The 26,066-nt window shown below is 48.3% G+C and overlaps 1 protein-coding gene across 2 annotated transcripts in view; it reads left to right on the top strand.

The window, feature by feature from the left end:
• The window catches only part of LOC138567171 (early endosome antigen 1-like), a 1,584,277-nt gene that overhangs the window by 82,959 nt on the left and 1,475,252 nt on the right, over positions 1-26,066 (top strand). The gene's annotated exons all lie outside the window — the stretch shown is intronic.

The following is a 26,066-nucleotide window of genomic DNA, read 5'->3' on the forward strand; positions in this document are numbered from 1 at the left end:
CCTGCGCCGACATAACCCAGTGTCTAATCTGGAAGTATCTGTGCCTTTCTCCCTCGCCCACCCCGAATTCCTGCTTGCATTCCTCAAATGTTTTCACCTTTTGGTTGTGAAACATGTCCCTCAGTGTCCTGCATCCCCCACTCTCCCACTCCCGGAACGCCCCTTTATCCAACTCTGGCGTAAAGTCCCCATTATTGAAAATGGGGGTAAACGGGGATGGAAAGGACGTGATCCCCCGCCTCTCCACCGCACTGCCCCAAATGTCCACCATTCCCTTTGGTATGGCACTCAAGTAGATGTGAGGCGGTCTCAACCTTCGTGGAAGCCTTAATACCTCCCCCAGATGATGTCTGGCTACTGCCCTATCCATTTTCACCCAATGCTTATTGTAGTCCTCCGCAAACCATTCCCTAATTACCCGAAGCTGTTCGGCCTCATGGTATCGTTGGGAAGAGCCAGGCCTCCCTACCCTTTGTATGCCGTAAGTAGTCATCTGGACAAGCGCGGTCTCTTGCCCTCCCAAATAAACTCTTTGATCGCCCAGTTTATATCCTTAAAGAAGCTCGCCGGGACGGAGAGCGGAATCACCTGAAATAGATAAAGTAAACAGGGAAGAACCACCATTTTAAGGACTGCCCCCCTCCCTAGCCAGGATATCCTAAGGGCACTCCACTTCCTCTGGTCTTTCTTAATTGCCGTTAACATGGGGGCATAGTTTGCTCCATACCATCCCGCCAGAGAGGAGGTTATCCTGACCCCCAAGTATCGTAACCCACCCGGGCTCCACCTCAACGGGGAAATTGCCTTCAGCTCCTTCACCTCATTCTCCCCTATGGACAAATTCCGACTTCTGCCAGTTGACCCGCAAACCCGATACCTCCCCGAATTTGGTCAGCAGTTCTATGATTACCTTGATGCACTCCTTCGGGTTCGTCAGCGTAAGCAACAGATCATCGGCGAATGCCGCCACTTTAAGCTGGCATCCCCCAAATGGTATACCCTGAATATTGTCTGCCTCTCTTATGGCCAGAAGAAGGGGCTCCAAATATATAGCGTAAAGCCACGGGGATAGGGGGCACCCCTGTTTCGTCCCCCACCGGAGATTAATTGGAACATCTCTCCATTTACTAAGATGCGCAACCTGGAATTCTTATAATTTACTATGACCATACTAATGAACTCTGTCCCCAGACCCATCTTTTCCATAACTTGAAACAGGAACGACCACTCCACACGATCAAACGCCTTTTCGGCTTCTACCGCTAGGAGGATTGTAGGAGTGGTTGTCTTCTGTGTCTTCTCCACCATGTGGGCCACCCGCCTGATATTGTCAGCGGTCTGCCTCCCTATCACAAACCCTGTCTGGTCCTGGTGAATTAGCAAGGGTAAATACTTTTTCAGACGTTTCGCCAATATTTTAGTGTACATTTTTGCCTCTGTTTATGCGGGCAGTAGGTCAATACGATGTGCATTCTTCCGGATCCTTACCCGCTTCATGTATAAGTGTTATTTTAGCCTCCTCCATCGAGGGGGTAATACTACATCTGGACCCAAACCAGTTAAATAATTGCATTAAATGCGGTACCAGTAAACGGGAGTAGGTTTTATAAAAAGATGCTGGGTAGCCGTCTGGACCCGGGGCCTTATTGCGGGGGAGTGCCATTATGATTGCTCTTACCTCGTCCTCTGTAATAGCTCGACCCAGCCCCCTCCCCTCTTCCCGAGTTAAACGTGGGAGGGGAAGGGCCCCCAAGAATTCCCTCTGTGGCCCAGGCTGTGGGCTCTGTGAAGAGTACAGAGCTTCGTAGAATTCTGCCATCCTCCCCTTTATCTCTTCAGTCCGGGTGAGTCTCTCTCCCCTCTCATCCCTCATGGCCATTATAACATTCCGTTCCCTGCTTCTCCTCAGAAGGCGAGCCAGAAGTGAGTCTACCTTATTGACCTTCGCAAAGAATTTTTGCCTAACCCTCAGCATTGCCTCTTCCGCCTTTTTGGTCCATAGGATCCCCAGTTGGCCCTCTGCTAACCTGTATTCCCTGTACACCTTCCTTGTGGGGGTCTCTCTCACTCGCGCCCTGGCGGCCTCCACCTCTCTTTCCAACTTAGTTTCCAGCCCTCTCACCAATCTATTTCTCTCTGCCTTTAGAGCAATGAGTTCCCCCCTCAGAATAGCCTTAAAGGCGTCCCACCTAGTGCTGAGGCTCGTGTCCAAGCTATTATTCCTCTCGAAGAAGTCCCGGATCTTGCTTCCAATCTCCTTCCGCATCACCTGATCCCTCAGGAGTGCCTCTGGGAATTTCCAGCTCCACATCCCCAGCCTTCACCTCCCCAGCTGAAGCTTCATCTGCACAGTCTTGTGGTCTGCTATCCCCATGGGACCCACTTCAACAGACTCCACCCCTCCGATCAGGCTTGCGGACACCGAGATGTAGTCGATTCTTGATTGGGTTCTATGGATGTCTGAGAGAAACGTGAACACCTCCTCCCCTACCCGTATCGCCCTCCACACATCTCGCAATCCAGCTTCCTCCCACCACTCCTTCAGTTGGGGAGAGGCCACCGCCCCCCCTCACGTTGCGATCGGTCGCACCTCCTGTCCCAAGCTAAATTGAAATCCCCCATCAATATTACTTGTCCCCTCGCGAAGTCCTCCAGGGTACCCAGAGGCTCTCTCATGAAGTGATCCTGACTAGAATTCGGGCCACACACTGATGCTATGGTGTAAGACGAGCCATGTACTCTCCCGTTACCATAATGTATCTCCCATTTTTGTCCCTAATTATATCTTGGACTCTGAAGTCTATCTCCCTCCCGAATGCCAGGGCCACCCCACCTTTCTTTGTGGGGCCCGATGCAAACAGTATCGGTGAGAATCCCTTCAGCCGCAGGCGATTCTGGTCCTTCCTCATTAAATGGGACTCTTGCAGCACCAGTACATCTGGCTTATGGGACCTGGTGAATTGCTCCAGTTTTGTTCGTTTAAGAGGGGAGTTCAGCCCCCTAACATTATGTGTTAGCCACCTGAAGACTGGGCTGATGTGTAGTACACCCCTCTTGGTCGTCCCACCATCCCCTCACCGGGTCTGCCCTGGATCTCCCCCACCCCCTGCGGTGGGTGTACCGACCCCCCCTCCTCTCCTCCTTTTCTCTCTGCCTCTGTCCCCCTGTTCAACAGAGCCTGTGTTGCTCAACTGGTCGCTACGCCCCCACCAAACCCCCCACCACCCCCACCCCCCCTCTCCCACCCTGAATCCCCAACTTAGGGTGAGACCGCCCTCTCCCCCCACCCCCCTTGCCCAACCTTGCAACCCCCTAGACACTCCTGCCCTTATGCGTTCCAGAATGTTTTCCACTCCATCCTCCAAGGCCACCATGAAAAGCCCCCATTCCCACCACCCCCCGAAGAGCCTTCTATCAAGAATCTAGTCACTTCGGTCCTCCCCCGCCGCTGCCATCCTTAACCTCTCCGGCACTGCCTGTCGCCGCCACCGTTGGTCCCCGCAGCACCATCTTCCTCTTACCTCGTTCCCCCTCCCCCTGTGGACCATTCCCGCGGTTTGCCTCTTTCCCTTTGCCTACCTCGGGTCGGTGGCCCCCCTTCATGGCCCTCTCCCCTATCTTCCAGTCGAATTAGTCCAGCTGCCTCCCACTCGAACACCAATTGGAACAGAAAGGACCATTTGTACTGTATTCCTTTCTTGGCCAGCTCCTTCACTATGGGGCCCATGCTTCTTCTCTTCATCAACCTGGTAGCGGCCAGGTCCTGGAACAAGGACATTTCCCGCCCTTTGTAGAGAACCGGTTCACTCAGCCTGGCCGCTCTCAACACCGCCTCCTTTTGGCTATACTGAGCGAAGGCTGCCAACACGTCTTGTGGTCTGGCGCTCGGACCTCCCGGGGCCCGGCCCACCCTGTGGACCCTGTCCAGCACGATCGCGACTGGGGATTCCTTGCCAAGGAGCTCTGCAAAGACCCCCTGGATCTCTTCCTTCAATTGTCTATCCATGACGGACTCTGGCAATGATTTTATCCTGATATTAACCCTTCGGGATCTGTTCTCCAGATCCTCCACCATCACCTCCATATTCCTTGTAGCAATGTCCAGACGGTCTATGGCCTCGCTGTTTGCCATTGTGTCCTTTTCGCACTCCTGGAGGCCTCTTTCCAATAGATCTGTCCTCTCCCCTAGCGGGGCCAGTTCTTGACGCAATTCTTCTAGTGCCACATTGAAGTCACTCCTCATCAATTGGAATTGTTGTTGGAAAGTTTTAGCCAGGGACTCCCTCAAGTTCTGCATTTCCCCGGTAAGGTCTTGCCTCGTCATCTGAGACGTTTCCTCAATGCCTTCTTTGTCCTGTTGCTCTTTCGGCTGACCGCCCCCGCCCTTTGCCAGAGTCCCTGATCTCCATTGTGGGCCAAAGTGCAGACAATGTCCCCTGGGGCTCGCCCGCAAGATGTCCAGCCTTCCCCGTCCTCCCCTTGGACCTGGAAGACATCTATAGTAGGCTGGCCCCGCGACTCAACTACGTCGCTCACAGACGACCGGGCCCTCCGCTGTCTCCTCAATTGCTTGGAGGGCCTCTCCCTCCACGAATGCCGGGTCCCACTCCCAGTGGGTGGCCGTCTCGGCTGCTATGCCCTGTAGCACAGTCGTCTTCCGGCGGGCTTCCCCTTGCCACTACCTTCTGAGCCTGTGGGCCACTCCTTCCTTGTCTCCCAGTCCTCTCTGATCCGGCGTCAGGGTGCCGCTATGTAACTGCCAGCTGGGCTCAGTGTCCTTCGGTCTCCTGGTCCCTGGCCTGTGCAGGCTCTGGGGTATGCTCCTCCCCCTGTCTATTGAGCCCGGTGGTGGTTCAATACCGCTTGTGCACCCCCAACTCCCCTGCGTTGAGAGAGGGGCCTGAGGGTCCTGTTCACTGCTGTGTGTGGTCTGCTGGAGCCCCTCCTCATACGAGGGCCTCACTGTCCTCCAGGCCTCTGCTTTCTCCCTCTGTGTGGGGGTCTACCGCTCGGCAGGGGTCCACCCGCCACCACCCCTCTCCTCCTACGCAGTTGCTGGGGCTCTCCCCTCCCCAGCCATTCCTCTGGGTGCGCCCCGCACTCCTTTCTTTCTCAGGGGCCTGCACTCCACACTTGCTCCTCTAGGCTCTTTGCTCCCCTTTCTCCTCACTGCCACGCTCCTCACCTTTGCTGGTAATGTACTTGCTCCAGGGGAAGGTGCAGGGCCTTTATCTCCTGTTCTCCTTCCTTGACTGCGTTCTGCACATCCACCAGGATCTGCTGCTCCTCGGGGCCTCTGCCAGCTGCCTCTAGCTCTCCCCACTGCGTCGCGGGGCACCCCCATGCAGCCCTCCTCTGGCCGCTTTGTTGCGTGCCCTTCCTAGGGGTGGGGGGAACCCCACTCTTCGAGTCCACTGTCCTCCACAGATGCCGCCGGGGGCCTGCTTCCACAGCTGGGCCTCCCCACGTGACCTGTCTCCCAGCTTGCACTCACTCGGGGGTAGGGGCTAGGTTCCCGCTCCCCCGACGGTGCTGCAGAGGGCCCGGCGCACCTCTGCGGGTTCTCCTGCTGATCCGCACCTGGATAGAATCCTGCAGCCCGGGCTCGCGCCGCACTCCTCCAGAAGAGGGGGAGGGGCTGCCCGCTCCTCCAATCTGCGTCTCGTCAACGGCTCCACAGGCGCCACGGGCTCCTCCGCTGGGCTCTCTGGTACTGCCTGCCACCAGGAAACTGTGCCTTAGTACCGGGGGGTGTGGTGGGGCTGCCCGATCCAGGCCGCAGAGTCCCGGAGCTGCCGTCGGCACATCTACACAGTGCCAGTGGCCATCTTGGAATCATCACTTTTTCTTTTGTCTTTTTGCTGGTGGAAAAAACACCAGCCTCTTCGTTCCCAATTACCCTTGCCAGAAAGGGGTGCACAATATATGGTTAGCAGATAGTAGGGTAACCATGTTACATGGGGCTGCTCTCCTGTGAAATAACACTGGAATGCTGTGGCTGGTGTGATAGCTGCTGGTAATCTCATGTCGTGGACCCTTCAGTGGAATCTTCTGAGGCAGGAGCTGCATAGTTCTAGGCCCCTGTAGGGAGGAGCAATCATTGTAGACCCACAGGCAGGTGAGATGCCAGACCACTGAGGGGGAGAGTGAGATACTGGTGGGGCCTCTGTTGGCATAGGTCATGAATGAGACACGGACACAGAGGAAACATGTTTGTGGCTACAAACTTTTATTAAAACAAATGGGGGTTGGAAAATGCCTCACTATCCCTAATCTAGGAGGAATTTTCCTACCTCAACCAAAACTAATGGGTCTGTCCTGTGTCAAGATGCCCAAACAAAAGTACGTCATGTGTCCATAATCCTATAATTGTGTCTTGATTTCTCAAAGTGCTCAGATAATTAAGTAAAACACAAAAGTGCAAATCCAACAAAAAGGTTTCCAAATGGTTCAGAGTTGCAGGGAATATCTTCCTTTGCCAGACTCCTTGTACCAATGCAATAATTTCAAAAAGAATAGTCAGGTTTCCCAGAGGATCACTCTCTCCCCTTGGCGTATTCACTTCTTTCTGGGAAATCGCTCCTTTCCTCAAGCTTTGTCTTCACTTCAAAATCCTAAGGGTATCTTTCTTCTAAGGACTCTTTTCGTCTATAGACTTTTTTAACCGTTCACAAGCTCAAGGGCATGGCCTTCCTTGAGATCCTTCTTTCAACAGTTCACACATTAGTTCATAGTCAGGGCATGATCCTTCCTTGAGACACACTACAATATGCACCCATATTTGTCTTCACCTGGTATAATTCCTTGCCAGGTCTTTATTACACACAACACTTTCTCTTAAAGGTAGGGGTTTAACAACCCATTCGTAACTGATTCTATAAATGCTTTCAGTTCTTTAATGACTTTATTTTTGGTCTCTCACTGTGTTTATATGAAGCAACACACTCGGTTAGACAACCCGGTAACCCATTTGTGTTCTTTGGGTTTACCAGTATTTTCTGGCTTCCCCTCGCTTCAGTTTCTTTCACTCAGTGTTATTCCTACAGAGCGGCATACGCTCCCTGGCAACCCAGTAACCCACTTGTGTTGCCTGGGCTTACTGGTCGCCGCCAACTTTATTTCACTTCCTTCCGCTTCAATGTATTGACTCTGCATGTGCCCTGTTAAGCGCTGCACTTTCACTGTGCCTTCTTTCTTGGTGCACGGTTCCTGCTGCTCTATTCCCTCAAGCCGTGAACCGTCTGTATCTCTTCGTCTTCATAGATTTTGTTTTTCCTTCACGTTGCCTGCCACAGTATGTTTCCCTCCAGCGTGGTGTTCGGCTTCTTTACAGGTAGCGAGGTAGACCGACGTATGCAGCTCGCTCCTCTCCCTCTCGTTAGTTATTGCTGGGTCATAACTTCCCGGCTTTATTGTACCTTTTCCAACAACTAGACCGCTGCGTTGGCCGCCCGGTCCTAGTGATCTTCATTACTCTGTGGTTCTTTCTCGTGTAAGTGGTTATGGGACCATTTCCTCACTGCTCCCTGCCTCTTCCTCGTTCCAATTGTCAATATATTATCCCTAATGGGGAGTAACCAAAGTAAATCTACCAAGAGGTTGGGGGAAAAGTGTGACTATATGCCATTAAGGTATGGGGAATAGAGGAAACATCCCTGAAGGGGAAGGGGGAGAGGGGTATGTGGTTTCCTCCAACAATGCCCTGTCATCTCTCTGAGGTGTACCTCCCCCCAGGTTGTCCTCCCTCAGATAGCTGCCCCCAGGGTCAGGATCAGGTAGCGGCTGCCGTCCCCTGGGGGGGGGTTCCTTAGCAAAGAAGTGAGGACATCGCTAGATCCATCACAGGGGTCAGACACTGGGCATTCATCATTCATACAGGGATTGAGAGCCTCCGGTAAAAGGGTCAGAAAATCAAGTACCTGTGATTGTAAAGTTGCACAATAGGGAAGATTATAAGGAGTAGGGAGTGGGATACTAAGATGAATACGTCTGACACAGAGGAGTCCCTCAGGTGGAGCGTTCAGTGTCACAGATGGCTCAAAGAATACTCCAACTCTCCGAGACAGTTCAAGGATTTTTCTTTTTTTCTTTAGCAGGGCACTAGGGCAGTCCTTCACTCTCTTGCCTAGAGATAGCATTTTCCACCCTAACACAGGAATCCCTAGTCTCTTGGTTAGTGTATATATAACATTGACCCCTAGTGTCTAAATTCTAAAGGCAATTGTCGTCTTGACCCACTGGCCCCACGGTGTGGGTGATATCTCGGTGATGTAGGAAAGGTGGTGGCGAATTCGAGCTCTACATTTCAGCTGATCGGCCGTGGCTTGCCGCGCTCACCGATTTGGAGACTGTTGCTTCTTTGGTTGGTGAGAGCTGTGCTTCCTGGTCCTGCTTCTAGTTTAGAACTTCCTAAACTATCCCTACTCTATTGATGTGGTTTATAACTAAAAGAGATTTAGGGAATGTGCCTTTCAGACGCACTACCCAACTCGGTCTCCTTCCTTCTACGCAATGATGTTCCACTCCCTCACTCTGGCTGTTACTCTTCACCTTCTTTCTCTGCTGCATCCAACTCCACTCACCTTCTCTCCCTCTTCTGCTTACATCTTCCTCCTCTGTCCCTCCGATGTCTTTCTCTTTCTACTACCTGCCTTCAACCTTTTTCACACTACTACTCCGTCCTCCAATCAACTACTCTCTCCTCCACACTACTACTCCCTCCTCCACAGTTCTACTACTCTACCCCACCTTCTACTCAGTCACCCCTCCTTTTACTCACACAAGTATGTCCCGCTCCCTCCCTGTACTCCCTCTAACACTCTCACTCACCCACACTGCCACTCAGTACCACTTGCTCTCACCAACCAAGACAACACCTTTTCTTTTATTTGCCACCACACGCCAGTCCGCTGTCCTTTCTCCTTCTGGTTTCTTGGTCTCCCACCTCCACCAACATCACCTGAACAACCCACAATTTGCTATGTCCCCTCTTATCCTCCCCCTTCTCCCATTTCTGCACTGGCCCAGACCAATATGACCTGTCTTCCGTGCCTAAAAGGTGTTGCAAACACGGGAAGTTACAAATGGTGGATTATTATATCCAATATCTTCCGTTAAAGTTTACAAAGCAGGCATTAAAGCGTATTGAAAACGTTTTTATGATTTCTTATGGGGAGTGGGCAAGAAGCCTAGAATTCCGCAATTTATTCTAGTACGTAGTGTTAGGGATGGAGGCCTTGCGTTCCCGTAATTGGAAGATTATTATAAAGGGTTTCTTTTAAAAAAGGCCTCTTATTATTTTGAGAGGGAGGGGGGGTTTTGATCCTTTTTGGCTCCTGATGGAGAGGGAAAAACTGTATCCGTTTCCAGTGGACTGTTTATATTCTTATAGTAAATTACCAAAATCTAGGGTTCGGATAGAGGCTTTAACAGCTACAGTATCCGCTTTGGTTTCCTTGATTCAAGGGTGTGGACAAAATGTATTTTTTTATAATTCTGCTTCTCTCTGGTCGAATACTGCTTTACAGATTGAGAACAGAGTATTACACTGGAGTTGGGTCAATAAGGGTATTTTGAAGATTGGTGATGTGTGGAAAGATGGTGGGATGGCTCCTTTTGGAGATCTAATGGATCAATATGGTTTGGATAACAGAGAAATTGGGAGGTATAGATCATTGGAGCGCTTGCTGCTAGAGCGGCATCAAATGCTGAGTGAACCGTTAAGTGATAAGCCCCAAGTGTAGATCTAATGGATCAATATGGTTTGGATAACAGAGAAATTGGGAGGTATAGATCATTGGAGCGCTTGCTGCTAGAGCGGCATCAAATGCTGAGTGAACCGTTAAATGATAAGCCCCAAGTGTGCGGATTATATAATGTTGCTCCAAATGTGGTCTCTACCTTTACTAAACTTATGCCGGTACGGGTGTGTATACAGGATTCCTGGCAGAGATTACAGAATAAATGGGTGATTGAACTTGACAGGGATATATCTAAGGTGACGGTTAAAGCAAAAATGGTTTTGAACTCAAGATATATACATCAACGTATTTTGGGGCGTATTTATTGGACTCCGGTGAGAATGGCGGAACAGGGTTTGATTGATTCGGATTTGTGTTGGGGGTGCTCCCATTCCAAAGGGACATATCTGCATATGCTCTGGGAATGTGATAGAGTACTGACTTTTTGGAAGGAGGTGATTGATCGAGTAGATCTAGTGATTGGTGGATCGTTCCCTCGAACTTTCATGTCTACAGTTTTTATCTCAAATGAAAGCAGAGGTCTGGATATTTGTGGGGCATCTGATTGGATTTATAGGGCATTGTTAATGGCTTTTCGACTTCATTGGGAGACTGAGTATAGTGAAAATTGGTATTCCTTTAATGATTTATTTGAATAGGGTATAGACTTGATAAACTTGGTGTAATATGAGTTTTGGGAGGGGTGGTTGGTGTGTAATGTTATGTTTGTAATGGTGTTTGTAAGTGTTGTTTGTGTTGTCATGTTTTAGTTAAAATATGTGGGAGGACTTAATGTTGAAAGTTATTGTTCACTGACAATTGTTGTTTGGTAAAGAAAATGTTATGTAAACTGTTAGTTTTATGACTCCGGCCAACATGTTTTGATGTTATTGATGGTTTGAAAATTAAATAAAGAGGAAAAAAAAACAACAAACAAAAAAACAAATGGTGGTTTAAGCCCTGCCCCTTTTCCCCGGCTGCAACAAAGGCAGCCCGAGTTGTAGAGTATCCCAGTTCGCGTTAGGGGGTCATGATGCAGCAATCTACAAGGCAGGTGCAAGTTATCTGTGCAAACACTGCTTTGTGCCAAGCCTCTGATGTAATATGCTTTGTGCAGCTGTTCGGCTAAAGTTTGCAACAGTGCTGGGGAGCAGTGCAACGTGTTGGACAGCCACCTAAGCTCTCCATTTCTTTGTCTGATGGCTCTCTCCCTCCCTACTGGTTTGGGCCCCTCATACGATTGTAGACAGATAGCGTGGTGATCTGATGGGTTGAACTCTCTTGGTTTGTCACTCCATTCTGCTGCTATATTCGTTTTGGTTCTAGGAAAGAAAGAGAAAGACATGGCTAGCATCTTTCTCAGGAGGTTATATAAGGTGAGACTGCTCATATATAAACAGGGACTTGGGGGAGGGGGGGTGCAGGAATTGGGGCCCGCTCAACTGCCATCCCTCTCCTCCTGGGGTAGGACTACCTGGCTTGGTATCCCGTGAAAATGTCAACAAAAATGTAGTCCGTGAAAAAAATCGTGGTAACAATACCTCTGCAGTGGAAAAGTTGCCAAGTAGTCAATCAAGTGCAGCTGAAATGTTGGGAAAAATGTTGTTGTGAGGTTAAGGAGCAGTTAGTGGGATTTCTATTCGCCCCATCTTGACTTTGTAGTATGATTTAATTTTAAATTGCCTTGTTTTAGATTTAGTTTGGCTTGGGCAATGATAGTTTGTGTTGGGTGCTAGGATTCTTATCACCTCTTGCTGCTCGCGCAATCCTGTATGCTTAAGATACAGTCAAGGTGTTTCACAAGATACTGCTTTCTCTGCCTTCTTTCAGGCTTTTCTCTCTATGTGGTGCCCGCACTACTCATACACGGAGCTTCCTCCACTCCAAAGGCTCTCCGGTGCTCGCCTGCCACCGGAGACAGCCTCAACAAGGGGAAAGCGCTCCAAACGTTTGCTTCCCGCTGCACAGCCTATGCAATTCAGGTACCCAGGGGGCAAGCTTCCTCCTCCGACGCTTCCCGCTGTGCAACCTCTGCAATTCAGGCTTCTGGAGGGGAATACCCTCTCAAGAACCGCTATTGCTCGGTACTCAACAGTGGTGTCTTCCTTCTCCAGTCTCTGCTTCTGCTGCAATGTGGAGAATTCACAACTCCTCCACCTGTGACTAATGCTGTACTCCTCTTTACTCATGGCCTGCACCTGAGGGGGCCTTTTAAGCCTCCCAGTCTCCCTCAGGGTGTGGGTCATTTTCCTTAACATGCCACACTTGGGAGTTTGTTCCTCTGCAGCCCTCTTCTTCGCCCCAGTAACTTGGGGATTATGGGACTTGAAGTCCACAATGGACAAATCCGTTTTTCTTAGGGCAATGTTGTTTTCATGCTCATTTCTTTTCCTAATTATATTCCTTAAAGGAGTATCACAAGGATAATTTAACAGACTTGAATTTGCAGAGGAATAAGGATTTTTAAAGTCCAGATTGGTATTTTTTCAGACTTTTCGGCACTATTCCATTGGGGTGTAGGGGGAGCATTGCATTTTATGTTCCTCCCTGTTTTTAAACGGGGTTTCATTCTTCCAATGCTTAAGGGTCAATGAGTATTTTCACCCACAGTAAGATGTTAATTTAGGGAAGTAAAAAGCTCTCTCTAGCAACAAGCCATTAGAAACTTTGGTATCATTCACATATCTTCCCTGGAAGAAGATAAATACTGTGTCTCATCCAGTGGAGTCCTCTTATGTCCTTGGGTCCTTTTTCCTCCCAGGTGATCCTCCCACAGAACACCATCCCCATGGTCGGGCTCAGAAAGCGTCTGCCTTTTCCCATGCTACCTGGGAGGAGACTTTAGGTACTGTCTTAGTGAGGAAGCTGCAGGATTCATCACACTCCTGATAATCCAGTAGCCCTGTCTAAGTGAGTACCTGCTTTGGCAGCATTCTGCCTTCTTCTTCAAGTACTTCCTTCTGCACAGCATGCAAATGACCCTCATTGGAGAATCCTACCCTTATTCTTTGTTACAGAATGTGGACTTTCTTGTTGAGTCCTGTTGTGCTTTAGACATACGAGTGACATGACCACTATGACGAAATGGCTACTGTTCTGCAGGAGTACAGGGATGAGTAGTGGCTAAAGCACCAATGTTATCCAATTTGTAGAGCGCAGAGTACACCTATGGGCAGCTTGGCGTTAAGAAACTCCATACAGCAAAAAAAGGCCAGACGGAAGCGCTGAATAATGTATTTTAAAAAGTAGAGTTTTAAGAGAACAATGGAAGAGCAAATGATTGTGAGTATAACACAAAGCTAGAGTGGGAGCATGCCAAAGTTTTTAGCCATGGCAACAGAAAAGGAACACACTCCAGTCCGCGAAAATCTGAATCTGGGGACTAGAATAAGGTACGCTTCGTGTGATCGCATAGAGTCATTGGACCTGTAGGGGGGAAATCTAAGCTGTAACTGTTCCGCACCTACCCCAGAAAAGGCCTCATCAACTAAGCAGAGGGATTTGAATTGAACTAGCTTAGTCACAGAGAGCCTATGCAAGAAGCAAAGAATAGGAGAGATATGGCTCCTGAAAGGGAATCCCATAGCCAGCTCTGCCTTCGAATTCTGCAAAATCTGGAAGCGGCCAATCCAACAATGCAGCAGCGCCAGATAGAGGTAATTGCAGTTGTTGATGCGACTCAAAACCAATGCAGGGACTACAGGAGTATGCAAAAGCGGAGGAAGAAAGCAGAGAATGTTCGTCAGAATCTCCAACTGAAAATGGCCCGATTGGCAAACTGCGCCAATCTGAGCTGGCATCGAGAAAGAAGCTGAGATTTTCACCCCTAAGTTTTTTAACCAGGGGCACCTACTTAGCCCCACGCTATTACGACACCAGTGATCCGAGTCATAAAGGTCAAACAGGCACAGCCCTACAAGTATACCTCCTTTGCCTCTTTTGGTAGCGTGGGATGAAGGCAGGCTATACTCTAGAGGAGGGGCCTTAGCCAGCACAGATACAACGCAAACAATAATACGGTGATACAATAAAAGAATGTCCAATCGAGGCTCTATGAAAATAAGATCTTAATGAGTCAAACAGAACACACAACTAATACAAAAACTACTGGCCCTCGTCTCTAAGGGAGAAGGCAGATTTTAAAATAAAGGCACACTCTGGTTTTGTAGGCCTGGGTGCTCAGGCAAATGCAGAGATTCTGAAGATTTCTTTAAAAAAGGTAGAAAAGGGGCATTAAAGCCAATAGGGTCCTTTGAGGTGAGATGCAGAGGTGAGAGGTGGTTGGGCAGCAAGGTAGAGGATTACTCCATAATTTCCCTTGCAGCGCCTTGGACAACATCCAAGGTGCCCAAACCAGTGTTGAGACAGTTTGGAGATTCAGGAAGAGCGAGGGGTCTCTTCCTTGATTCTGTGGTTGCTGGCAGACACAGTCCAGGGTCTCTGGGGCAAGGTGAGTCATTTCTGCTACCCTTCCTAATGAGTAATTTGTATAGAAGGCATGTGTAGGGGTTCTGGAGACCACTGCCTCAGTTGCAGGAGACCTTGTCCACGCAGCAGTTTCACCCAAAATGTGACCTTTGGGTGAGTAGGAAGAAGAGTTTTCCTCTTTCTTGGAGCCTTCTGTATTCACCTCTGTGGCCTGTATCCCCAACAGAATTCCAGAAGTCCAAAGATGTATGGGTTATTGTGGATCACCTCCGCTTCTTTCCTCTTGCGAAACCTTTATAGTACTGAGATGAGGAAGAGACAGCTGAGAGTAATGAACATCACTCATTCACACCACTATAGTACTAAGACGAGAAAGAAACAACTGAGAATGATGAACATCATTCACTTTCACCACTTAGATAAGGGGACGAAGAAGATGCGTACAAGGTATGACGGTCAGACATGTCTTCTTTATCAGTGTCAGGCAGAATTGAATGATGGAATACACCTGCAGCCCATTGAAGGACCACAGGTGTATGAAGGCAAAGCCATGAAGGCGTGAGACAGAGGGACCTGGGGAACTTGGACAGAGATAAGCATAACACCCAGGGAATCCGAAGGCAGCCGTGTTGGGCCCAAGAATGAGACGGGATGCCGGTCGACATCCCCAAACTAAGGGAAGCCTCCCATGTGCAGAGCGAAGTCCCCCGGGTGAAGTGGGAGTAAAAGGAGCTGCAGTGAGGCACAAACACAAAGGAGACTGTGTGTGGCCTAGTAGAGGCATTGAAGGCGCCTATGCAGACTAAGCTCCTGTCCCCATGTGAGCGGGGCTCACAGAATCCAGAAGGAAGAAAGAAAGCAGCAAGGACAGCAGGAGGAAGACGCCTACAACCAGTGAGTGCTGGGAAAGTTTCCCAGAGACCAGGGCGAACCGGGCAGGCTGCAAAGGTTGTAAACCGCGCTGATGGAGTAGATACTTCAATTAGAAATGGAACAGTGAAATCGAATGAATGAAAGGCAAGTGGCACGGAAAGCAGTAAATCTGCTAATATTGAATATCAAACTGAATGAAAACAGCAAACCTGCTCATATTGAATACCAAATTGAATGAAAGCAGTAAATCTGCTAATATTGAATACCGAACTAAATGAAAACAACAAACTTTCTAATATTGCATACCTAACTAAATGAAAACAGCAAATGTGCTAATATTGACTACCAAACTAAATGAAAATAGCAACTCTGCTAACCCTGAATAACGAGTTGAATGAAGAAGCAAATCTGCTAATCTTGAATAATGAACTGAATCCAAATAGCGAACCTGCTAATGTTTAATCATGTACTGAAAGAAATCAGGAAACTAAATCGAATGAAGGACTCTGACTGCCGAGTGAAGTCAAGCCTGAGAAACTGTTTGGTTTTGAAGCTGCCTTTGAGAAACCATTTGTTTGCTGAACATCAAACCACTAAAAGAACTAAAGGATCCTGGTTGCGTGACCTGTGATGGGTGGACCGTGTGGCCCGACAACTGCGCCAAGACCAGAGAACCCTTATATGCTCACAAGGAAACCTACTACTGTGTCTATAGGAAAACTAGTATTGATGCATATAAGACTTGGGGAAAGGAACCCTGAGCTGTGAAGAATTATTGCAACCTAGCTTAAAGACAAAGCTTCAAGATATTTCTTTTTGTGATATCTTTTAATACTGAACTTGGGGAAGGGGACTCTGAGACTTGCTGCCATTGAACTGTATTGAACTTAGGGAAGGGCATCCTGACATTTAAAAAGGTGTGGAATTATATCACTTTAAACCCAAAAGGAGGTAACTTGAATATTGTGGTGAACTTGTTATATAGGGCGGAGAAACTGATGAATAAGCATGAGCTAGAAATAGCTTAGTACGTTACTTTTGGAACACTGTTTAAGTTATGATTGACATCCATACTCTTGTTTTGATGTTAGTTGTGAGGGCAAGCATAGGTTTTGGACACAGACCGACTTTTAAGTTGAACTTAATGACACCAACTAGCCTTAGTTTCCTTAGGAAGGGAAATCGCACCTTAGCATAGGGCAAGTTAGGCCTTACACCATCCTGACATTTATGTTAATTAAAGTATTTTTGTTACATTGAATCTGTTGTCCATGTCTCCTTCTATGATGCCAACCTCACAGAGGACTCAACCTGCTTTATAGAGGCAAAATACCGTGGATTGTTTCACAGCATGCTTACCATTCAGATGTAAACCATGACTGCTGAAGCAAATGTCCTCTACCTGCTGATGTCCCACCCAGAGAGCTTTGTCTGCAGAAAGTAGAGAGGGGCAGGCGGTTTGGAGAGGCCAAGCAAAATACTACATGTTGGATCCCCCTCTGGACTACACCTCTCCTCTGGCTACTTTAGCTTCACCCCCTTCCTCTGACGGCCTCATTTAAAAGGAGTCCAGTAATTGGCACTCTATTGTAAAAAGCCTTTGTCTTGTCAGGACTGTGTTTGAAGCACCAGTTCCCAAGGGACCCTCCCAAGGAAGGTTGCTGTGCCCGGGAGGAAAGTGTCATCAGAGGGATGAAAAGAGAAGCACCTTGGTCCAGGTCCCACGTGGTTGTTGTCGGTGCATCAGGGCCAGACCGCTAATACCCAGCCCTCTCAAGAATGAGTCACCCTTCCATGCTGACAATAAGGTGACATCCAATGCTTGTGTATAATTGTGTAATTTCTGTAGCCACCATGACATAACCTTATGTTTATATATTAATGTGCCACAAAGCTGCTGGGGTACCCAATTATAAGAATTTGGCTCAGAGGGTGCAGATGGTTAAAAAAAAGTCACATGTGGCTGTTGGAACTTTGTGTTTCAGTAGCTGTATCCAGGAATGCTTGTGACTTTTGTACTTGCCCTGCTGCCATGGCAGAGCAGTTGCTCAGGAATGTCAGGAAACTGTCCCAGCAAAGGTACACAGATGCACAATGCTTTTGGCAGGGACCACTATGAAAGGGGTTTCATTAGCAGGCTTCCCTTTCAGAAACAGAATTACCTGCCTCATTTTAGTCTTAAAAATAAAAAAAGGTTCAAACTTCCCACCCTCATAGATGGCATTCTTCCACAATGGCACATTTAGAGCCTGCTCTACTGAAGGGATGTGTTAGGTATGCCCCTCATTGCAAAGGAAGCAAAAGGCCAGTTGCCAGTAAGGGCACAGCACTTAGACCGCACAGGACACTGAGTGTAATGTGTCTTTACTTGTGCTCGCCCACTAGTAACAAAACATGTTGCAAGAAAGGAGGTCAGCTCACCATGCCTGTGCTGCAGCACTGTTTGTTTTCTGCACTGATCCTCCACAAAGAAGGTTGTGTGGCATGCTTTTTTCATGTCCCGACACTGCCTCTACCAACCACCGTCTGCCAACTATCCCTTATGATCCCTCTGGGAGTGTGTCATCGCCATGGCCTCAGAAGTGCAGTCCTGAGGCCCTACCATAGTTGTTTGTCCCCACACTGGTGACTGCTGCCTGTTGTCCAATGCGTGACGCTCTACAAAAGAGGCACTCTCGTCTGGGAGGTTCTCATACCCATCAAGATGTTGGGGATTTAGGGTATTGTATATCTCGCTGTGTACATAGTACTGTGTAAAATGTGCTTTTCTTGTGTTTTTTTTTTCATGTGTTATTTGATATACGCTGATTGTATTGGGATTTGTTATGGATGTTGTGTAAATAAAGTTTTTTTAAAAAAAAGATTACATCACAGGTTTGCAGCCCTAGTGGTAGGGTGCTCGTGGCTCCTCGTCTTCACAGGCGAACAGCCCTGTAGGAAGGGTGTTTGTGCCTCCTGTCTCTAATCCACCCCCTGGCATGTGGCTGACATTATTAAGTATTAAGGCCTAGAGCATATCAAATGAAGAGCACAAGGAGGTGTCCTCATCCAGATCAAGGTGTACACACCCTTTTCTTTTTAAACTTTTATTTATTCTTGACGAGCACAAATGGACAGCATTTAAAGGGACAATCACTGCATATATTCATGAAACAGAATTTCGTGACTTGTATTACAATAGGGTACATAGTATCACCAAAAAAACATGGCATCTGGTCGACTGCATACCCAGAAGACAGCCATCCCCATGTCGAATCCCACCCGCCAACCCAGTCGACTTCAGGCGACCCCAACAGTAGAATGAAGGCTGGCCAGGTAGACCCGTAATTCACATCAAATGTCCTTTGGTTTGGACGTACCTGGCAGCATAGCAATAGAGATCCTCACAGTTCTCAACCCAAATCATGTCGGACATCCTGTCGTCGCCCTTTGGTGTCTCAGCATTTTTCCACTTTCGTAATATACATGCCATGTTAAGGAGATATCTAATTCTCCTCTCTGGGACGTTTTCCCATACCCCAAACAGGACACTCATAGGCGAATACGGCAGTGTGAGACCCACCATTTGGGATAGGGTGTCTATAACGTGTTTCCAGAACCCTTGTAATTTATGGAAGGCACACAACATGTGCAAGTGATCCACCTCCCCCACATAGCAGCGAGGGCATCTGCCATCATTTTCCTGATAAATGAGTTTAAGCTTGCTGGGCGTGTAATGTAGTCTTTGTAGAATCTTGTATTGAATGAGCTTAAATCTGGAATTAAGCGACACAGTCCTGGTTAGCGAGCATATCCTTCCCATCTGGTCATCAGAGATTTCCACCTGCAGCTCATCGCCCCATTTTTTTTTTTTTGTAAATTCCCCGCCCCAGTGACTTATCCACAATCAACCCATATAATGTATGCCAGGAGTGCATCCTCGGGGGGAGTTTGGTAGGGTAACCCTCCCACATCCTGGATGCTGCAGGCCGAAGTCTGTAATATTGCAGGGTCTCAACCGCAGTGCCCGTGTGCCCCCACCGCCAAGCCAGCATGTCAATAAACTCCACTCAGTAAACAAGTGTCACACCATCCGAAATCCCAGTTTCTCCCAAGTGACAGGGAGCGAGCAATCCCAGGTGGGTTCCAGTCCAGGAAACTGCCACAGTGGGAGCCATTTGTAGTAGGGGTGAGTCACACTGATCCTGCGGAAGATTGCCGCCAGGCCCTAATAGTGGTGTGCACTGGGTCAAATCGGCAATCTGCATACGTAGTATTAAGGAGCAGGGATTGTGTGTCAATCTCATCACCCGCTACGCGCTCAAGCCGGAAATGCGGCAGGGACCCATCTCCTCCATACCAGTAGGATGCAAATTGCACCTGGACCGCAAGCCAGTTGTTCTCAAGATGGGGCGCAGCAAAGCCACCCTTGTCATACGGTTATGCCAAGACCTCCCATTTTTCCAGACCGTACATGCATGCCAAAGGAACTGCGAGAGGGCCTGGGGCAAAATACTCTTTTCCCAGCCATATTGGCACGTTGGTAAACAGATATAGTAGTTTGGGCAGCAGGATCATTTTTACTAGTGCTAGTCTGCCATCCAGCGAAAGTGGGACACCCCTGCACCTTTTCACATTGTCCAAGAGGTATGTTTCCTGAACTGCATCGTTTTTGGAAAGAAGGTACCCCTTATCCCTAGCTATCCATACTCCTAATTATTTGATACCCCCAGGTGCCCATAGAAGAATACGTGCCCTGGCAGTCTTATCAGTTAAGGGGAACATCTTGGATTTGGTATAATTAATCATAAACACTGAGTGCTCCCCAAACTCTGTGATGTCTTGTATTGTTGGATCCAAATTGATACAATAAGAAGTTGTTGGCGTACAGGGAGACAATAGCCGGTGGTCCCGGTAACATGATTCTCCTCTTCCCATGGCGTTCCCTAATCATGTCTGCCATAGGCTCTATAATTGACACAAACTTTAACGGGGAGAGAGGGCAGCCATAGTGTGTTGCCCTTCCCAGCATCAATGGTTCAAATAGCTAGCAGTTGACATGCACTCTGGCCGTGGGTTGTGTGTTTAATAGGTTAATAGACCCAATCATATTTACCCCTAACCCACACTTTTCTTGGATGAGAAATAGATACCCCAAGGACAACATGCCGTATGCCTTCTACGCGTCTAGCGTAACCACCACAGCAGAGGCTCCCGGGGAAAGGTGAGACATGGTGTTAAACAGTCTACGCATGTTCAGAACAGTGGACCTTCCAGGAATGAATCCCACCTGGTCGGCGTGTATGAAGTGCGACATCAGAGGAAGGAGTGAGCCTATAAGCAATTACCTTGGCAAACATTTTGCTGTCCACATTGATTAGTGATAGTGGTCTATATGATCAGCATTTGTTTGTCGGCTTACCTTGCTTGAGGAGGATCGTGATGGTGGCCTCCCGGAGCGATTACGGTAATACGGAGCAGACTAGTGCCTCTTCCCATACCTGCAGTAAGTGGGGGGCCAATATTACCCTGAACGTGGCATAGAAATTGGCAGTTAATCCATGTGGGCCGGGTGCCTTTCCCCTAGGGAGGTCTCTGATAAACTCCATAATCTCCTCAATGGTAATTGGGCCGTCAGTCTGTTCTCTAGCTGTCGCAGAAAGCCTGGACAGGGGTATGTTATCGAATAGCGATTGTATAGCCTGCGCCCTCGTAGGCGGGCTGCCCGGCAAAGAGTATCATATGTGCATGCCCTTTTTAACTACTCTGTGGCATGCTATCGAGAGAGGGGATTGTCCTCATTGAGGTGGGGGACAATTATCATTTCATGGCACACCAATCTCGGAGTTTGATGTTGTGGAGGAATCAACTTCTCCCAGGCCCAGAGATCATGTGGCTAGAGCACCTAGAAACGGTCTTTGCAAGGTCAAGGGAGATAAGGATGACGCTATTAAGTCCATGCCCCTCTTTTATGCTGGGGGGTCCGTTCATATAATATTCAAGATGCTGAAATGAATGAATGAGACCTATGCCACCGCCAAAAAGGTCACTAATAATTTCACACCTCTCAACTGTGACCACGAGCGATTCCTATTGCGACAAGCACACCAAGACCCCCTGGAATTCCTAGACGGTTTCCATGCACCACTGCAACAGCTGGCTTCAACGCGCATGCTGCCAGACGAGGACAACAACATAAGGGTTTTCCTTATTCAGAGCTGGTCATCTGCGAGATTGAGGTACTTAATCCTTAAAGAACTGGGAATATTCCTTCAGAGCATTTTGGACCTGGCCCTCTCCCATTAACTGGCTCATGTGCAAGTGGACCATATGGAGGCTGCCCTAAGAAATCTCAGAACTGAAGGTGCCAAATCCATAAGCAGAGGTGCCCCTGCTGGATGTGGACCCACAGGTAGAGGAGCAAAATGCTACCTAACCCGAGTGTAGGAAGAGACACGCAGGAATGGTGCAATTACTGTGGCGACATACTTCCAACATGAATTAGTATGCCTGTCGTCAGGCAGATTGGAGATAAATACCAAAAGCAAAACCAACTTGCATAGGTGTGTAAGGCGATTCACCCAGTACTGGGATCGTCAAAATCAGTGGTGGGCAGGAATAAAATCATTGAAGGTTGCAGCTACCGCCACAGAGGTAGAAGACAGTGCCCACTGGGTGACAAAGATGAGGACGAAGACGTTTTCTTTACCTCCACAATGTGTTGGTCCAATGCTGGCATGTGACACAAATCTTGTTTTCAACTGTAGTTTGTTGTCTGAAGTACCCAGGCACATAAATACAGTATGCCTGTGAACAGGCTAAATTGCAATTTGAGACAATATCCCACCCTCCGAGTCCCATACGGCCAAAGGTGAAGATTTACACATATGGCGGTTTTGTCCTCTTACACTTAGAGGGTGTATTTGCCAGAGGTGAGACATGATTAAGCATGCACCAAGGCAAAGCTTTCTGTTACCAAAGAAGCACAAAAAAACAACTCTGCTGCACAACGACGGAAGCCCTGGACTCTGTGCATTTTGTTTTTGTTATATGCAAAGCTTACATTGACAAACTTATGGGCACATTCAAAGCATTATTCAAAAGACTTGGTTACCTTTGCAATCAATAAGGATGGCTTCACATTGATAGCTCAATGCAACCAGTAGTGCTCTGCCACAGGCGTATCCCATTCCACCTCAGTTAAAAAGTGGACACCGAGTTGGCTAAGTTGGAGGCGGAAAGTATCAAAGAGACCGCTCAGGGACCCACAGTGCGGTTCTCCCTGATTGTAGTGTTTATGAAACCAAAACAACCCAAGGCTGTCGGAGTGTGTGTGGACATGCGTTTGCCCCACAGGTCTATAAAAAGATCATCATCTCACGTCCACGATTGATGACATTGTGGCTAACCTTTAGGGAGCAACAACCTTCTTGAAGGTAGACCTGATAGCAGCATATCATCAGATTCCATTATTTGAAGATTGTTGGTACATAACCACATTCTCTTCGCACATCTGCCATTCTAGATACACCAAATTAACCAGGTTGTTAACATAGGCAGTTGGGTACTGATCACCCCCCACCCCCTCCGCCCCCTCCAACATACCCCACAATCAATCACTTTGCGGATAATTTTGCATGAATAGCTGGGGCCTGGCCAAGCTCTTCTTATTGTGGCAAAACAAGGCTGCAGTTTATTATTACATATTTATCGCTCCCCCTGTGCACCCATATATAAAGGCCCTAAAGGGCCTGTTGTGTCAACCTGGTCGAAGTTCCTTTCGCTCTCCTCCCTGTCCTCCAGCCCCATTTGGCATCTGCTTCCATTTCCACTTCCTCCAGGGTCACCACCTCGTTGACCCTGGCTTCCTGCTCCTTCTGGGGGGTGGGGAGGCTTGGCCCCTCTGCCATGTAAAGGCCTGGCACCTACAGCCATAGGCTATTGTTGTAATTGGTATGCTTTGAGAGGGATGGTGTGTGCTAGGCACGTGAATTGCATGACGACACAACTAGGAGCGAGCTTGCACTATATAGGGGACATGTTACTTAGGCCTGCCCCTCCAGTGACAAAGGAAATAAGAGGCCAGTTGCCACTCATGTTGCGGCACTTGGACCGACTTGTACACTCAGTACAACACGTCTTTGTGTTCGTCTACTAGCGACTAAAATATCACAAATCCCCCCAAAATATTAATCTAGTTTAATTCATATAGACTTTTTTAACAAAAAATATTCAGTATTTGGAAGTCCTAGAACCCTCCTTGCGACTTTCAAAGGTTAGGAGGGCAGCTGTAATTGAAGTTTCCATCCCTGCGGGTTTTGCCTTGTCAGCTTTTGCCCATCGGGAACTTCGTTTAGAAGTTTAAAGCTCTTCTTCCAGTACACTGCAACGGGACCGGAATGGGTGTGCCTTGACGTGGGGAATGCGGCCTGTCCACATTCTACCTCCATGGTCGCTGCGGGCCTTGGGAAAGACAGCTGACTAAGTTTCGAGTTGGTTTATTCCACTGCAGTTGTAACACTTCAAAGGGACACGGCCAAACCAAGGTCTGAACCGCGGGCCATAAATACCCTTTGAAGCAACTGGCTCGAGGCAAGGGTGGCACTGGTCATGTAGTCGGAGGTGTCTGGGGACTTCAGCATCTGGCAGCAAGGATTAACGAATTTACGCCGACTAACGTCTACGTCAGTGTTACGAGGAAGCGACAAATTGTGAGTCTTGAAACCTAGTCGTCGCCAGCTATTTATTTTAAAGTAATAGCTTGATGTGTGAGCGGCTGTAAAGTATCCAACTGAATAAAAGCCACCTACAGTTTGGGGGGTTTGGGGGGTTGGGGGTGGGGGGTGTGTGTGTGTGATTATTTGTTTTAAATTTAATTTGAATTGGGTAATACTAACAATACTCGGCCGCGTGTCTGCAGAATAGGGCACACCTTCAAGTGGTTCATTACCAGTTTAAGTGTCTCATCTGGTTAACTATAATACGATGCTGATAATGATAAAACGGGATTAGCAGTTTGGGCCCGAATTTGGGGCACAGGGTGAGAAGAACGGCTTCCACAACTTTCTTCTTTCCATTGTCCCATAACAGCACCATTTAACCCACCTGAGTATGCGGGGTAAAGTACTGTTTGAGACCATGAAAAGGGCACAATTAAATCCCCCAAAAATACATGGGAGATCTAATTACCATACGGTGTGTGAAAACCATAGGTGGTGATGTCAAAAGACTTGTGACCACAGTAAGGAAAATGTCATACTCTTTTAGCAAATGTGTATGTACGTACCTTAGGCTGAGTAGTGTGGGCTCCCCGTCGCTCTTATTCCTATTACCCTATTCCCCCGAAAGAATAGTACAGACAGGTTTTTGTTTGTGGAAAAATTATAGGCCGTAGGCTTGTTTATTTTCTACAGAAAATAACACCAAATGATAATCATAACAAACACAGAATAACACCAACTCGCTTTTTGGGCACTTCGTGTCCAGGGGTTGTAGATGCCCAGCCTTCTCCTCGGCTCGTCTTAGTTACCCTGGGGCATCCGTTCCTGGACACGTGCCGCCGCCTATGGCTTTCTTCTACCGTGTACCGAAGAAAGTACTCGGTGTTCCTGTTCCTTGTTCTGTCTCCTTTCCTTGCCTTTTTTTTAAAATTTTTTTTTTTTTCCGCTGGGTGGGTTGGGTGGCAAAACATTTCCTTCTCCCCCTTTTCCAGTCCCTGGGATCTTACCCGTGTGAGGTGAGCTCCTTGCCTGGTTGTGCCTATCCTGCATTTCCCTGGGGTGCTTATACCCCCCTGGCCCTTTGTTGTCCCTCTGGGGGGGGCCGGACTTCCTCCTGCCCCCCTGTTGCTTTCCTCACACCTTTCCCCCATCCGTGTGCGGTTTCCCTAGCAACGCTGAGGGTGGGGGCGCCGCTTGGCTGCCCCTCCCCTTGTATTTCGCGCCGTTCTGTTTCCCCCACCCTGCGCCTAACCCCCCAGGCTCTCCATTGTGCCGTACTTTGTACTGCACGGGGCCTGGGGCATAGGCTGAGTAGTGTGGGCTCCCCGTCGCTCTTATTCCTATTACCCTATTCCCCCGAAAGAATAGTACAGACAGGTTTTTGTTTGTGGAAAAATTATAGGCCGTAGGCTTGTTTATTTTCTACAGAAAATAACACCAAATGATAATCATAACAAACACAGAATAACACCAACTTGCTTTTTGGGCACTTCGTGTCCAGGGGTTGTAGATGCCCAGCCTTCTCCTCGGCTCGTCTTAGTTACCCTGGGGCATCCGTTCCTGGACACGTGCCGCCACACCTGAGTGGGTGTCGCCTCAGCCGCTCAGGTCCCGCTCCTAACTGCATCCTCGTGCTGCTCAGGTTCTAAAAATATTATCTGAAAGATTTCCCAACCCTTTTCTGGATAGGTGTATACTGTCTTGGTGGAGCCTCTCCGGAATGTTCTGTGATAAGCCATGCTTTATAAACTGGGGCCCTGTACTCCTACAGTAACTTTCCACTGCCTTGTTTAGCTTTTTCCTTGTCGTTTCAATGGCATGTATACTGCGCGCCCTGTACCAGAATCTGCGTGTCACTATTTCAGAAATTTCGGTTTCCCACCAGCAATGAGCTATAGCCCTTAATGACTCGCACATGTTGCGCATCAATTTGCCCCTATTTGTTTTGGCCAGGTCACTACCCCCAAGATGGATTACCTCAACCCCCCAACTTTCTTTGCGCCTTTCGCTCCCAGGCCTCCTGCCCATGCTGAAGTGGCTGCCCCTGTTCAGAACGGGTGGGTCCCAAACTCCGCTGCATCCCACCCTGCTTTTGCAATCTCGCCCAACCCTTCGTTGCATTTTTTATCCGTGTGCTATTTGATGGGTCCGTCACCCCGGCCACCTTTGTGGTATATGCGACCACAGACAAATGCGCTGCTGCCCATTTTTCCTTTTACCCTGGGCAATTGTAATTTCATCTACGTCTTGTCCTGTTTCTGCTATCACCTTATTCACATGCTTTTTGCACTGCTTACCCGTTTTGTACGTTCCTGTCCCGATTCTC

Source organism: Ambystoma mexicanum, chromosome 2p (genome assembly GCF_040938575.1).
Source record: "Ambystoma mexicanum isolate Mex_15411 chromosome 2p, UKY_AmexF1_1, whole genome shotgun sequence".
Lineage (NCBI taxonomy): Eukaryota > Metazoa > Chordata > Amphibia > Caudata > Ambystomatidae > Ambystoma > Ambystoma mexicanum.